Below are 15,152 nucleotides of genomic sequence, written 5' to 3'. Positions count from 1 at the left end.
GATACATTTTTGTCCTTTATTAATATGAATATCCCACATCTGGATGTGTATTGAGAAGGAAATCATCCTTAACATAGATCTGGTAAAGTCTGTAGAAGCCCAGACCCCAACTAGCACCTAACAGACTCATATTTCTGGTTTATAAACTACATTTAAGATGTTGATTTGTTTATTCTTACTGAGGGTTTATAGTTCTGGAGAACTTAGTTGGTTTTTTATTAATGTCTCGGTGTAATTATGAAAACAACCCTTTGCTTCTTTAAAACTAATGAGTATTTAACTCTCATTTTTTAGGCTAAATGGGTATGATTAAAGCTGATAATTCTCAGCCTCCTTACCTCATTGTAGACTGTGAAACTCATATAATCTTGTGGAAACATTGGTCAAGACAAACACGTATTAGTCACACCAGCCTGTGATTTTAGTATAAATGAGAGATTGTTGAAAGTCCCTGGCTTTTAGCCGTAAACCAGGAACTAGAAATGAGGCAATGTGTCATCCAAGTTGGCATCACTGTCATCATGAGAACTGATATCTGCCCCAAAAAACTTACTAAACGATCAGACCATAATTTAATCTTCCTTTATACTTCTGTAGAAATGAAGTAAAACCCCTGTAGGACACTTGAATGCATTTTGTTCTCCTAGAGACAGAAAGGAAACTACTCTTCCATCCATAAAATATGGCACAATTTTATTATCAGGAACTAATACTAACAATAGACAATTAATTGGTTCAGCTGCCTATGGGTGAGAAAGAATAGGTGACCATTAATTCTGAAGGTAAAAAAAATCATTACTTTTGGCAGCTATTACTGAGTTCAATTAGTTTATGTTCAATAATTTCATCTAACAAATCATTTGTGATTACTTAGGACCTTGGCAGTTTCTCTGTTGCTCAGTTTTACCAAACCAGATGCCAGATGTTTCCTGGGCAAAGACAGAGCTCTCTATTACTGTGACAGACAATTGGCAACTCATCCTTTGAAAATAATTCAGGGTGAGTGTGTGTGTGTGTGTGTGTGTGTGTGTGTGTGTTTACATAGATCGATGTGTAGATAGATGCATCATTCTATAGTATAAAGCTCTGAGACATTAGTAATATATTGTTAAGACTCAACATGTAGAACAGATTTCTAAAGAAAATTCTGCATCTCATTATATATTTTTTGAGCCCTATCAGTACCAAATTGCAATGGTCATCTATCCAGATGTGGGCTTTGAGGGGAGATTTTATGCAATGAAAATGGAACAGGCCAATGATAGGGAAAAGCATGGGATCAGGGAGACATCTAGATGAAGTGATTCCCCTTGCTGAAGAAAAGGGACAAATCACAACGTTTCAAGTAGAGAAAGCAGTGTGTGCATATAGAGAAATGAAGAGAAGGAAGTGACGCTGTAGCTCTAGTGGTAGAGCGCTCGTCTTGAGTCAAAGAGCTGAGGGACCGTGCCCAGGCCCAGAGTTCAAGCCCCATAACTGACAAAAAAAAAAAAAAAAGAAAGAAAGAGAAGGAGGCACAAGAAGCAGAAAGGACAACAGAATAAATGAGTTCATCCAAGGCTTTTAAAAGCAAGGACCTGACTGGTACTACTTGTCTTTGAGAAAGTTTATTCTGCTAATAGTGTGTAAAGTAGGGATATGTAAAATAGGAGACAGAGAAAAAAGTTCAAAAGCTGTTGAGGTAATAACCAATGAGCAAATAATAAGGGTATAATAAAGTAGGAACAACGAGAGCAATGAGTAAGACAGTGTTCAAAAGTAGTTAGGATTAATGAGACCAACTGAAGACAAAGAAAGAAAGAAAGAAAGAAAGAAAGAAAGAAAGAAAGAAAGAAAGAAAGAAAGAAAGAAAGAAAGAAAGAAAGAAAGAAAGAAAGAAAGAAAGAAAGAAAGAAAGAAAGAAGAAAGAAAGAAGAAAGAAAAAAGAAAGAAACATAGAATTAAAAACAGTATCCAAATTTCTGACTCAGCAGACTTTGGGAATAGTGGGACCAGGAAATACAAAGTGAATAAATCAGAATCTTTATACGGATTATTGAATTTAATTTGGGGTCTGTGGCATTTGAAATGCAAATAGGTATGCATTATCTACAGGCTTACACAGGTATGGAGCTTATAAAAGCAGTCCATGTCATGTCTACAGATTTGAGACTCTTCCATGCACAGATATTATGGTGGTTAAAGCCACTGACTTTAAGCCCACAGTGGGTAAAATAACTCAGAATAAGTGAATCATGATGGCACAGAGGAGCTGCGGGAAAAGTCACATTTTACAGTCATGAGTAAGTTCAATGGCAGTGGTTTCACTGGCATACTGGTAGCCAACATCTTCCTAGTAATGAAAAGAAAAATGGGAAGATAATGGCAAATATAGAGATAATTCATCCTCAGGCTTTGAAACAAAAGAAAAAAACAGTACAGAAATGTGGGAGAAATGCATGCCTTGCATGGAATTCTAGTCATCAGTAAGGAAACTAAGGATCTACACTAAAGTCAGGGAAATATTTGTGATCATGTGCTTGCATACAGCACTTCTTTTGTCCAGCCTATGTCCCTCGTTTGTAAGAACTAGAATATGTAGAATATGCTCTTAACAGGGCATCTCAAGAACCCAACTGCTTAGTGCAAAGGACTATATATAATGAAAAAATATTAACGTGAACTCCAACTTATGGAAACAAGAGGATCTCATTAGACCCTGTATATAGTTCGTTCTTTTTTCTCTGTTGTTGTTTTTTAATTCATTTCTCCTAGCTTTTTGTACCTCATGTTCTGCATAGTACACAATGCAATATGTGAAATGAAAAGGGAATCACAGAAACAGCAGAACAATGGATGAACCACAGCAACATTGATACTCACTTGATACTCTATGAGATATGGAAATTACAACTTGGGGGAGGAGGAATGGGGGGATAAGTGGGAGTTAAAGAGCCATTGAGTAATGATGATTAAGAACAAATATACTTATTGTCTTACCTATGTAACCCTACCTCAGCTCATCACCTTTTCAATTAAAAAATTTTTTAAAAAGCAAAAAAAAAGAGAAGAAATGTTGCCACTGGAACAGTGGAAGTTTTCCCACGGGAGCGCTATACTCATACCAGATACTCATACTGAATGCAGTGCCTTAAAAGCCAGCTTAACAGACTTTTAAGGTTCAAAGATCCACCCCTTTCCATCACTATGACAAAGGAAAAAGACTTAAAGAATGAAGCCAAGAGAAAAAGCAAGTTAGATTTATTGTTATTACAATTGCACCTTCAGTATTCTTGGCATGCTAGAAAAATAGAGGAAGCTAGACAATTGATAACTGAAATAAAAACATAGAATTGCCTCTGAAAAGCAGGCATATGTAGAAGGTAAACTTCTTCCTGCCCAGAGTGTGCTCATTGCCTGGAAGCAGGAAGGAGGAAGAGGATGTCTGGGTCCTCGAATAGATCCAGGAGGCTAAAGGCAGTGAATGAGACCAGACAGTTGTCTTTGGAATCAATGAATTGTGACCATTGTGAGGACAGTGACCTAAGTGATATTGAGTACTCAACAATTAGGTGAGCTGCAACTCTTCTCAGCAGAATGCGAGGAAAGGTGGATGGAGAAACATGTGTTTAGACCCACCTGCCCCTCACAGAAAGGTACATCTGTAAGAAAAGGTAAAACTGTAGAAACATGTGGATATGAACAGGAAGCTCCTCTCTAAACAGGAGGCTGTGCTTTCTAAGCTGATCCAGTGAACATCAAGCAAGGTAAATTATGTCAGATGAAAATGACTGTCGCAAGGCAGTTAATTTGGATACTGTTTGAAAGAAAAAATAGGACTTCCTTGAATAGTCTAAGATAGAGCCTAGTGTAATCAAATGAAAACTTAAGGCACTGACAAACTGCCAATTTGCTCTGCCTTAGAGTACACCCTATGACTTCAAAATTTTTAAATAGTCCTAGGCAAAGAGGAATCATGGATCATCTTGTATAACCGATTTCAGTGCAGTTGAAGAAAGTCTTAAGAGTCAGAGTTTTCCAAGGACAAATAGCTATTTTATTACCAGTATAGATAACCCAAAACAGGTGTCCCTTATTTGGAAGCTGCCTATAAGAGGAAGGCAAATGATTAATAACTTTCACAAGCAGACCAACCTGTGTTTATACATGTATAAGTGCATATGAAATAAGAAGAGAAATTTCGCTGGGCACCGATGGCTCACACCTGTAATCCTAGCTACTCAGGAGGCTGAGATCTGAGGACTGCATCCTGGGCAGGAACGTCCATGAGACGCTTATCCCCAATAAACCACTCAGAAAATGGGAAGTGGTGCTGTGGCTCAAGTGGTAGAGCACTAGCCTTGAACTGAAGAGCTCAGGGACAGCGTCCAGGCCCAGAGTTCAAGCTCCGACAAAAAAAAAAAGAGAGAGAGCGAGAGAGAGAAATGTCATGAGCCACCAAAAGATGAGATTCTTTACTTCCAAATGTGCCTCATAATTCCAGTATTCATAGCTTTTCCTCATGGTTGGCTGGTCACAATGTAAACTCTATTCCTTGGGTCTACCTTAGGGTCTCAGTTAAAAGGGCATCACCAAAGCCAGCTCCCAGATGGTTCCAGAAGGAGGAGTCGTCTTCAGTCATCCTGGGTATTTAACAAAATCTTATCTGAAATAGGGACAATAAATATGATCAAAGAATGTTATATGCATAGGTGAAAATGTCACAATGAAACTTACTATTTTATGTGATTAAATATGCTCATAAAAAGAGCAAAAATCATAGCAGAATAAGACTATCAAACTGATCATCTACTTTTAGCATTGTACATGCTAACCTTCAAAGAAACATAATAATATACATAATAACCTTCCTCAGAGGAAATTCTTCACTCATGTGATCCTTCCATTAGGTGCACTTTTATACAAGTCTGCACACACATACTCAAATATCACAGCTTGGGGGTAACAAGATTAGCCATCATCCCAACCTCAACTCTTACCTATTCACTTTTGCACCATGCTTACCACACGTATATACACACAAACTCATAAATTGAGAGGTACAGTACACATAAGATGTTCTCTGAAGCAGACGTGATTCTTACTTGTCATAGTAGAGTGTGGTTGGATTGGACAGTGTTGGATGGGAAACAGGGAACTGCACTCACTCAAGTCCCTCCAGTTCCATCTGTCTACAAGTGGCTAAGTGCCCACTTTGTTTTGTAGAAAGTAGGGGGAAAATACCAAGAAGGATCTGGTCCTTGTTATCACAAACTTTAAAGATTACTAAAACGCACTTGCAGAAGTTAAATGATTTCTAGTTGCTGACAAATGGTCTTTCTGTCTCCTGTTAAGTCTGTAGACCAACAAACAGTATCTTTGATTGGCTTGGAACAAGTTATGATGCCAAGTTCTGCTTTGAAGGGTCACATGCATCCATTTCCTGGGGACATCCTCAGTTTACTTATTCTGTTCTGTACTGCTTACTGATAATGCCCTCATTTGGATGATAAGTTAAACAATCACCCTAGATAAGGCTATTAGGCAGGGATGAAATTTTATAGCCAGTGGCCCTTGATGTCCTTTTTTTCTGTATTTGATTTCTAGTACATTTTCCTTCTTAATCCAGGTCCCAAGCACATGTGTATATGGGTATCTTTTCGATATTGTGAATCATGATTGAGATAAATTTATGATCATGTAAAAATATAAAATGATAATGTGAAATATTTCTCAGTATAACTTTGTGGGCTTTATTTTGTTTCCATGTTTAACAATAGAAAAATGAAAAGAAACTATGTCGTGGGCAGCTATAAATTTTTTTAATTGGATATCCTTTTTGGCACAGTTGCTGTTTTGCCCTGTCAGACTGGCTAAACACATCCTAGAAAAACATCCAGGTTGGATTACTGTAGAGACACTCTTTCTAACTTTCACTGTCAGTAGGCTTCACAGGATAATGACGATAGTTCAGTGGCCATGATAAAAATCAAGTGTGCAAATAAATTTGACCCAGATACTTAAGATTTCAGAAGATGAGAGACAAGCTCTGGAGCTCAGCCATCTGGCCCCAAAGCAAGGATTTCTCACAAACTATTGAGCAAGTATAAGGCTGCCACATTCTTAAATTGGATCAAAGATGCCACGGATCACCACCAAGTCAACAACCTGTAATTTGTGTTCAGGGAGGAGGAGGTTTTGTGAACTATACAACTTGTTGGGAAAAGCCCGGGATAAAATGAGAGAGGGCTAACACTATTCAAAAAGAAATATAATCATTACCTGACTTACATAACTATAACCCCTCTGTACATCACCTATACAATAATAACTAAATAAATAAATGAATAAAAATAACTCAACCTCACATAGCAAAAGGAAAAGACTAGACATGTGTAGGCAGAATGGTGTAGGGATAGGGAGAAAAAAAGGAAGATAAAGAAGAGGAGGAGCCTGGATTTAAAATGAGACTAGTCCTACAGGTAACTTAGACATATCTAAGAATGTAGGGATCTGTCAGTAAATATACTTGAGGTGGAAGATAGATTTCTCCAGCAAATGCTTCCTGATGTTAGAGATAAGTAAAGGCAGCCAACCATCATCTAGTTAACAAAAGCCTAGTTGTCAAATGGGAGAGAGGATTCTAAATATTGCATTGTGTCTGCCACTCAACAGATTCTTACTGAGCATCTACAGTGTGCCAGGCACTTTTCTGTGGTCAATCCTGAAGGCATGAGTCACACAAATAACAAAAAGAACAAGATAAACTCACATAAGAAATATTCTGAAGAAAATAGAGAAGAATGGGTAAGTAGCCCTGGTGAGAGAACAGAGGGCCTCTCAGTAGGGAACTCTCTTTGGAGACATGATTCTGAATAAAAAGACGAAAGCATCACACTAAAGATTTGAGAGTATCCACTGAATCTGACAACCAGGGGCTCTTGGATGACCTCAGGAAGGGCAGCTTCAGTGGAGAAATGGGTTGATTAGGTGCAAATGAGAATGCTGGGGTGAGGAAGTAGAAATGGAGAACCAGCACCAAGGTGGTCCACTTCCTATCTGAAGTTCCTAGAGTTGAAAGGACATCTTTAAGCATGGAGAGCAGACCATCTTGGACATGAAACACAGCTGAATGCTGAAGGAAGGTTCCACTCAGAGGAAGAGTTGGACATTAGAAAGGCCCTGACAGAGAGTGGGAGCTCGTATGGAGAACACTGGTGCTCTGGTGTGAGAGACAAATGTGAAGCCTGGTCTTCAATACAAGAGGGATACTTCTTCTACATTAACAGGAAACAGGATGAGGAGGGCTTTCCCTGCGCAACCAGGAAATTTCCATCTCAGGACTTCACTTCCATTGTCTTCCTGGCACAGATGAGGTCATCAGCAATAGCATGTGCATGCAAGCTGTGAGGGAAGGGGAGAAGCATCTTGAGAATGGTTTCCTGTGCTAGGGAAGCTTTATCAGCCAATACAGAGTATCTAAAGAATTGAAGAAGGGTAATGAATTCAGGTAATGCGATAATTAGGCAATCTGGGTGCTGATTTTTCTCCAATCATAGGCAATTGCTCAAGTGTAGGTATGAAGGTAGTCAGTCTTGCTTAAGCAGGGCTCAAGCTCTACAAAGTAAGTGTGAGTGTGGGAGAGGCAAATTGCAGGAGAGGAAGCAAAGGACGTAAAAACAAAGAAGGAAGCAGATAATTCTAGACACTAGGAAACAGTGCAGGAAAACTAGAGCAAATTGCACTTCAAGGCCATTCAAGCAGTAGAGAACCTTCCTGAATGTGAGGGCAGAAGATTGGAATGTCATCTGCTATGCATGATGATTAAAGATGTGTGTTCTAAAATCAGACTCCCGTGATTTGAATCTCCACTTGGGCAACAACAGCAGCAAACATTCAGATGGTATTAGTAAGCATCTTGCACATATTTATAATTCCTGAGGAACCAACCAGTTGGGCTGGCTTCTGTTTCCATTGTATAGATAAGAGCAAGTTTCTTGGCCTTTATAATCCTCACAAGTACATAAAAATGATAATGCCTCCCTAAAGAGGCGATTGTGAGTTTTCTATGAAAGTCATTCAAAAAAATGATTGCCTAGCTTTAACAAACAAATATTAGCTACTCTTACAGGTGGATGGAAAAGGGTTAACCTCAGAGGAGGGTTGAAATGGGAGTGAAGGATGGTCCCAGAAGCCACAAGCTCCTCCCCCTCTTTGAAGAGCATGGAGTGTGAAATGAACAAAGAAGCAAAAATCTCATCCAAAAACAATTGCTTGTAACAGCCCCGCCTAGAATGTCCACCTGGTTGTCAGGTAAAGAGCAGAAACAAGAAAAGTTGGAGAAAAACTTAGAACACAGGTAGTTGGTTTCTGAAGAGGAGTTTTAGAAGGAGTGAGGGAGACTGGAGGAAAATTGTACAGGAGACAGTGGGTTTGGCTGAGAGACCTATAGGTCTCATCAGCTCACACTTACCTGACGGGCTGACATTACACTCACTACAGGAAGCTGTGATTCATGCAATAACCATGAAAGCAACAGCTGCTCAAGGAGGAAAAAGAAACTTGGAAAAACAGGAAACACGGCCCATGTTCAGAAATAGCAGATATGCTTACTTGGAGTAAGCATACCCTGGGAGTCCAACAAAGTTTCCCTCAAGGAAATTCATATATATTACTTCATTTAATTTTCACAACAACAAATCAAACTATATACTTATGAAGACTGTGAAGGCTTAATTAAAACCTAGGGGAGTAATTAGTAATCAGTGAGAGAACCTTCCACCTTCTATTATTGGGAACAAAATAGTTATGTTAAAAACAAGTTAGTCCTACCTCCCTACATCGTCCATGTGTTCTTTTCTTGATTCTACTTCAGTGTTCTCTTAAAATTGCTATACAGAATTATATCTGTAAAACCATATTCATTATCCTTTATGGATAAGCTAATGAATTTTCAAAAGGGATGTTAATTTTTACCTTAACTACTAACTTGATGACTGAATTTTCAAGTAAGACATGAGTCCTCTGTACAAAAACTTATTAACACATGAAGAACTTTGCATTTGGGATACACACATATAACAAGAAACATAATGTAGAATTGTTCCTAGTCCTGTATTCAGTGACAGAAGAACTGGTCTTAAGATCTCATTAGATATAGAACACAAGATGGCTTCAGTAACTTTGTAATCAAGTTTTATGATAAATAAAGAGGGAATGTCTCCCCAAACTGACTCTTAGAATATAAATTTTGAAAGTACTACTTAGGAAAGAGGGAAAATGGAACAGGAAAATGGATAGACAGGGAAGACAATTCTACTCAGTAACTGATGAGACTTGTTTGCATGTATTTGTCTATGAGAACTTCCAGAAATTATTGCTGTGAGGGAAATTATTAGCAGCAAGAGTCCTTAATAAGAAAGTAGGACAAGAGCCAATGAACTAGGTTATTAGTAGAAATTTTCACAAAGACAAATATTTTGGCAGTGGATAGTAGAATTTATGGGTAATCATTAATATTTTTGCTATTTGTTTCCTTTAGACTGCTGAAAATTGAAGCATCATTAAACATAGCTTAAATATTACAATTTGAAATGATTTTCCAATGCATTTTGAATTAAAATTTTTATCAATTCGCAGATACAATAGTTCACCATTGTATGAATATATACAACTATAGCAGCAAACAATATATTCCTAGCCTAATAATTGTAGGCTAGTAAACTGACTGGTTGATTTATTACAATTTCAGCTAATAGAAGCAAAAATCAAATCCATCATCATAGTTCAGTTAAGGTGATCAGATTGGTTTACTCTTCAAACATTACTTTGGCCAAGAAAGATATATATTAAAATTGCAATACAACTTATTTAGTTATAAATCCTTATTTATTTACAGTTGATAAACCTGATAATCTCATAAAACAAGAGTTATATTTTCTTTCCTTTAATTTTGAAATTAGGTAATTGCAACAATTCTTATTTTGTTCCTTGCTGAGTACTTATTATAATATATATAGTATATATTATTTTAAAGACAGCACAATAAATCTAGAGAAATGTGAATTCCTCTGAGAAAATATTTGATAAGATAATGCATTACAGTAAATCAACCTTCAAATGCATTACACCATTGGAAATATTTTAATAAGAAATATTGCTTCCAGAGTAATTAGCAGGGGATCTTGCATCTTGTCTTTTAATAATGTTGATATGTATTTGACATTATGAAATATTAAATATGTATGGATAATCAACATGGCTTAACTTTTAAAAATGTATTCTGATTCTGAAATCTTATGCATAGGAAACTATTGTTAAAACCAGTCAGAAGGAAAACTATAAAGGATCATCACAATTTATCCTATTTCCACAATTGAGTAGCTTTCCAGTCTCAATATAAACTAGAACAGAATGTCAGAACTCTTTCTTTGGCTCTAACACAGAGCCAATTTTTCTTTCCATCTTCATTCATTCTTTTTCCATTTATTGAGCATCAACTCCCTATAAGTTACTATATTTCCAGCACTAGGAAAGCAGAGACAGAGATCTTTGCCCTCCAAGATTTCAAGGAAGAAAATAATTTCAACATAAATGAAAAGTCACTATGTAAGCACTGAGCATGGGATTTGATATGAACTCACGGGACATAAAATAAAACCATCCTGAAATATTATCATCTCCAAGGAGCTGCTGCCCAGTCTGAGTTTTGAAGGATGTGCAGATGTGAAAGGCATAAAAAAATTATACCACCAGGCAGTAATAGGATTTGTGAAGATGCAGAGATAGGAGTGTACTTGGTCCTTTTCTCAAAGTGAGAACGGATTCACACAGTAGGGGTACAGTCTGCAAGAAATAAATAGCAGAGTGTAGTAAGAGATGGATTTGAAGAGCCAGATAGGGTTCAAATTACAAGGACTTTATCTTCTATGCTAATCAGTTAGGATACTTTTTTCCTTTATGCCAATGAAAAGCTAATTGGGGTGTTACATTAGAGACAGGTGAACCCGTTGCAACAATGAGAAGTACAAGTTGTCATGTCGAAAACGAACTTTACAACTTTGATGGGGGGGAGGGGGGAGGATTGGGTGGGGGGGGAGGATGGGAAGGGATGTGAAGGGTAAACAAAGGAGGAGGCTGCAATGCTTGATAAGAAATGTACCCATTATCTTGCCCATGTAATTGTAACCCCTCTGTATAGTACATTCACAATAAAAAAATTAAAATTTAAATTTAAAAAAAGAATGGATTTTTGAGCTCAAGCCTGTATGAAAGAATACTAGGGTAGCTGCTTCTCAATTTGGCCAGTGACAAGAGGAAGGAATAAACTCAAAAGTTATTTAAGATGTAAAGGAGGGACAGGACTCTGCCTAATGAGACATAGTATGAAGGGAGAAGTTGAAACCACACTTCCGTCCTGGATTACATTGGGTAACTGTCTATCTGTTGGTCCCCTAAACAAGATGCACACAGAAGAAGGATGGATTAGCAGAGACTCCAGTCTTGAACAAATTGGATTTGAAGGGCCTGTAACTCAGTCAGGGTCAAGAGTTCCAGGAGATTCTTCTGAGATGTAAATATGGGTCTGAGATTCATCAGTAGGCAGCTCACAGTTGAAGCTATCAAAGTAGATAAAGCCTCACAGAAAATGTGCAGGGTAGGATCCAAAAAGATATTCTGACAGATGAGTATATTGGAAAACAAGTGATAAGAATGTTTCTTAGACCAAATGGCTAACAATGCTGAACACTGAGAAAGATAGGGGAACGGTAAAAAGATGAAAAATGTCAGATACAGTGAAGATCTTAAAGACTTGGAAAGAGAGAATTTTTAGTGTGTCAAAGGATACAAAATGATTTTTTAAAACCCTTAATTCAAAGACCTTAATTGGATTTATTTTTATTCTAGAAAACTCTTCATACCATGACCCATTTTATGAACAGCACTTCATTCCATAGTAGAGAATGAGAACAGCAGTAGTATTATACCTTAAGAATGCCCAGCAAGAAGTGGAATACTCATTGCAATGCACATCAAGGACAGTATTTCTATCCCAGTCATCTGTGTATGCTCAGCTGAGGTAGAAGGACCACTTCTGGCCAGGAGTTTGAGACCAGCCTGAGAAACATAGCAAGACCCTGTCACCAAGAATAGAAAAAAATACTTAAAAAATAAAATTAGAACAAGGAGTTGAACAATAGAATAAAAACTGACTAGTTGTCATCAGAAAGTTTCTTCAAGTTACCTATTGTGTAAGGATTTACACAGAGAGAACATCCTCATCACGCCAATTACAACTTGGGTGGGGGAGGATGGGATGGGAGGGAGGAGTGTGGGAGGTGGGGGAGGGAAGGGATAGCGGAACAACAGCAGTGAAGCAAAGGGGTAACAATGATCAACAAGTAATGTACTCATTGCCTTACTCGTGTAACTGTAACCCCTCTGCACAGCATCTTTACAATAAAAAAAAAAACTGGCCTTTTTGGAAATTAGCTGTTGATTTCTCAGGTTAATAAAAAGCTTGGTGAACTTTAGCAAATGTGACCCAATTTTGATTTTTAAACTGATCTATTGGATCCCAGTGCTTGGTCTAAAATAAATTATTGCTATAATTTTGATCTAACAACTTACATGATGAAAATGGATTGAAGTGCACTCAGGAACAAAAAAAAAGTAATGATGACATGGAGACAAATATCTTCTTGGGAGAATTGTAGCTATAAATGAATTAGAAAATGAGTAAGTAGAAGAGGCTGTAGAGTCTTCTATCAAACAAAATGAGTGCTGTAGAATGAAAATATAGAATCTTCACCATGCTAAGGAGGAGTTAAACTCTGAGATGACTAATGGGTGTTGCAAAACACTCAGAGACATCAAAAAGATTGCGACCAACAGAACAACTGGAGATTCAATTTCTGGCAATAGGGAAAAACTTTCTACAATAGATGGGGTCGGCTAGTGTTAGACTGGAAAGAACTATATTAGTAAAAAGGGGAGGAAACAGGAAGCCAAGTAAGTAGCCTCCTGATAAAGTTGAGAAAATTGCCTCCAGATACACAGAGCCACTCTGTGACTTAGGAGATAAGAAAAGACATCCTCTGAACCCATCCTGCTAAAGGAAAAGCTGTTAAGACCAGAAATGGCTTAAGAGATGGATGTGTTTATTTGCTTATTGGTAAATTGCTTGCTGGGAAAAAATAATGTCACAAATAAAAGTATTTGTCAAAGTGTGAGAAGTAAGGCTGTTTTTTGAATGTATTTACACCCTAACTTTTGTTCTTTGGTTTTATTTGAAACTTCACTCCCTGCCAAGGAAAGCAACAGCATTAGAAAGACATTCTACACAATCAGCAGTTAATTTTCTAATAAGCAAATTATACCACTATTGTGACAAACTAAGAAATTTTTGTCTATCATGGTTTATATGACCATGGATTATTATCTTAGATTATTCTCCAAGAGAGTGGAACTGCTTTTAAAAGCTAGCATTGGGAGACAGGTCTAAGGCTATATGATAGGAAAATTGTGTAAATTTAATTTCTATCTTGAAAGGAACATAGTATACACGAAGCCTTCACAAAAAGCTGTATTATAATAGACTTCCATTTATAATTCTTTTTCTCTTAACCTTTCATTTTGCCTAGTTCCACTTTAATTGCATTTTGATTATCCAAAAAGAAATAGTATAATAAAAAACACATGATTTAGAGACTGAAGTAATTTAGCTTGGCTGGCTATAGGTGATATACAGGTAGGGTAATTAAAGTAGGCTACATAAGTAAGGCTCTAAAAGGCAAAAAAAACTCCATTTCATATGTGGCTATTGTTAAATATTAGGAAGTCACATATCTAAGCCAAAAGCATGATCTAAAATCTGAGCAGAAAATTTCAGTGAAAATCCCTCAATTATTCGTTGAGAATATAATACAATGAACTGTAAATTAGTAGCAACAACATTGAGCTGGACATTTCTCCAAGTAATACATTTACTCAATATGTTTTTCTAATCTCTTTCATTTCTGTAAATTATAAATGGCCACTAAGAATGACAAAAGTTCAGTCATTCAGAATAAATCTCATACAAAATAATATGGCTGTGCCAGAAAATCTTGCTGTGAGATACAGTCTCTTGACTTCGGTACTGACCCTCTGAAGCATTTCTGAAAACGGACCAGTTGGAACTGAATCTAAACCATTAGTATTAGAACAGTCAAGAATTAGTCATGGGCAAAATTTCCTAAATATTTAACCCAATCTTTCTCTCTCGCGCATTTACAAAAACTGTACTAGACTTGTGAACAGAAAGCCAACACATATAATCTCCTAATTATAGAGGAGTACTTGATAATAGAAAATGAACATTTACTTGTAAAATGGACAAACTGTTGATAAGCTTTACCAATTAAATGCTAATGTATAATTTAAGTCAAATATTTTATTACATCTAAAACTTCCTTTCAATTCCCCAGTTCTGTTTAGAAATGGGATATATTTTTAGTGTGAAAATTTATCTCAAAAATATGAAGGAAAAATGTAAGGGGAATGGTGAATTTATTTGAATGTTATTTTCTTCTCAACCTTTAAACTTAAGAAGATTAGTAGTTATGTGTTTGTAATGTCATACAACACTAATTGTAAACTGCTTAGCAAATGTGCTCTCCTTTATATTTATAAAACTGTTGTAAAAGCATGGCATTCAAACCTTCGGCACAGTAGCAAAGCCATGAGACATTAGGGAAGAAAATAGTTGAGCAACCTAATTGATGAATTATCAAAACGTATCACAGAGGGAGAACTAACTGGCTCAAAGACAATTGACTTTAAGTTTGGGATGAAGATTGTAGGGCTAAACTTTATTGCATACACTAAGTAAGTTAGGCAGGCATCATATAGTTTTTACTCTGTTATTGAGTTGTAATAAACACATATGTAAAATTTGGCCATCTTGACTATTTTATTAGCTCTGTAGCATTGAGTGTATACATTTATACTCTTGTACAGCAGCTCCCTTGAACCTTTTCTTCAGTTAAATCCATAGCTTAATACCTACTGAATATCAATCCTCTATTTCTTATTCCCCAGCCTTTAGAAAACACCACTCTACTATTCTAGTGAGTTTGACTACTTTAGATGTTTCATGTAAGTATTTGTCTTTTTGTGACTGCCTTAATTCA

The 15,152-nt window shown here is 36.8% G+C and overlaps 1 long non-coding RNA gene across 1 annotated transcript in view; it reads right to left on the bottom strand.

Annotated features, from left to right (window-relative positions):
- Positions 1-4,427: 4,427 nt before the first annotated feature.
- The window catches only part of LOC138822559 (uncharacterized), a 53,800-nt gene continuing 43,075 nt past the window's right edge, over positions 4,428-15,152 (bottom strand). The window contains exon 4 of the long non-coding RNA XR_011370553.1: positions 4,428-4,645. This is a non-coding gene — a long non-coding RNA (uncharacterized lncRNA). The remainder of the gene's footprint in view (positions 4,646-15,152) is intronic.

The sequence above is a fragment of the Dipodomys merriami genome, unplaced genomic scaffold (assembly GCF_024711535.1).
Source record: "Dipodomys merriami isolate MVZ:Mamm:240054 unplaced genomic scaffold, mDipMer1.0.p SCAF_112, whole genome shotgun sequence".
NCBI classification, from domain to species: Eukaryota; Metazoa; Chordata; class Mammalia; order Rodentia; family Heteromyidae; genus Dipodomys; species Dipodomys merriami.
The sequence above is the reverse complement of the archived record's forward strand: the minus strand, read 5'-3'. Positions and strand labels throughout refer to the sequence as shown.